The sequence below is a fragment of the Rhinopithecus bieti genome, unplaced genomic scaffold (genome assembly GCF_001698545.2).
Source record: "Rhinopithecus bieti isolate Rb0 unplaced genomic scaffold, ASM169854v2 scaffold_51706, whole genome shotgun sequence".
Lineage (NCBI taxonomy): Eukaryota > Metazoa > Chordata > Mammalia > Primates > Cercopithecidae > Rhinopithecus > Rhinopithecus bieti.
This window is the reverse complement of record NW_016820156.1, coordinates 53,182-54,996: the sequence shown is the minus strand read 5'-3', so window position 1 is coordinate 54,996 and position 1,815 is coordinate 53,182.

Sequence of the window (1,815 nt, the reverse complement as noted above, 5' to 3'; positions counted from 1 at the left end):
AAAAAAAAAAAAAAAAATTCAGGCAGGAGTTGATTGTGGCCTGTTAAAATAAACAGTTGATGTGGATAATCAGGCGCTCCTTTCTGCTCTCCTCCAAATTAAAAAATGGCTTCAGTATTGGTGAATAAGCAGTTGTCCATCCAGGATCAGTTGGAAAAGGCTTCTGCCTCCACTGATCTTCTCTTCTAGCTGAGTTGCTCTCTTCCAGTCGTAAATTTACCCCCATCCTCCTTTGCAAGTAAAGGGGTTGTTAACATTTAGCTGATGGGGCACAAAGTGATCAGAAAAGACCTTGTTGCCTCCTTTCATCAACTCTGCCCATTAGCCAAGCAGAAAAGAAACATTGGTTTCTTAATTGACTTTCATAATCACTTTCATAATCATTTTGTATGTGGTACATACTAGATACTCAATAATTATTTGTTGAACAAAGGAATGACTGAATGCTGGGCACTATCCTAGGTCCTGGACATGCAGCAGTAAAGAAGAAATAAATAGAAATAAATCTACCCCCATGGAGGTCAGATTCTAGTGACAGAAAAGAAGGAACCGTAGGGTCCTAAGTCCTGCTAGAAACAGCACTAAGTACATGATAGGTACTCAATAGATACATGGGAAAATGGGAGACACTGTAATATAATAATGCATATAGTTTATGTTTCTCCTTCTCAGTCTCATTGAAAAACATCATTATCCTCAAATAATTAAAAAATAGAGTTATGAGCCCATGAGTTCAAGACCAGTCTGGGCAACATAGCAAGACCTCGTCTCTAACAAAAATAAAAACAGAATTAACATATAATCCAGCCATTTCACTCGTAGGTATATTCCCAAAAGAATTGAAAGCAAAAACTCAAACAGATAGATATTCGTATGTCAATGTTCATAGCAGCATTAACCACAGTAGCCAGGAGGTGGAAGCAACCCAAGTGTCCATCAACAGATGAATGGAGAAACAAAATATGGTATATACATACAATGAAATATTATCCAGCCTTGAAAAGGAAGGAAATTCTGACACATGCTACAACATGGATGAACCTGGAGAACATTATGCTAAGTGAAATAAGCCAGTCACAGAAAGACAAATTCTATATGACTCTACTTGTATGAGTTATCTAGAGTAGTCAAATTCATAGAGATAGAAAGTAGAATGGGGGTTGCCAGGGACTGCGGAGAGGGAGGAATGGGGAGTTACTGTGTAATAAGTATAGTTTCAGTTTTGCAAGATGAAACAGTTTTGGACATTGGTTGCACAATAATGTGAATATACTTATCATTACTAAACTGTACACTTAGAAATGGTTGTGATGATAAATGTTATGTTATGTGTATTTTGCCACAATTAGAAAATTTTTAAAGCCACTTATTAAACATTCTCTTTTTTCGAGAATTGTACAAAGATTAACAAATGCAAACCCTTTGCTGGAGTTTACATTGTAATACAGACCCTTCATGATGTGGCCAGGCATGTCAAGGCCATACAGACAAGAGAAGACAAACATTCAGCCTAGATATGGAGAGGCAGCTGAATATTTACATTACCCAACAGAGCAAAGGTGAGTGCATTTTGGGATGGACGGAGGGCAGGCTGTCCACACAGTGTGATTTGACTAAATACTGTTGGTGATTCATTTCTCAAAAATATATCAACTCCATTGCTTGTCATATGTTCTGAAATTTTAGCTCTTTCTTTTGATTCTTTAAGGATTAGGAACTTCCGCAATTCCTTATGAGTAGACAAAGAACCCAGAAAGGGACAAGATTGTTTTCTAGCTAACAGTTAGCCTCGCATTTTTTTTTTTTTTTTTATTA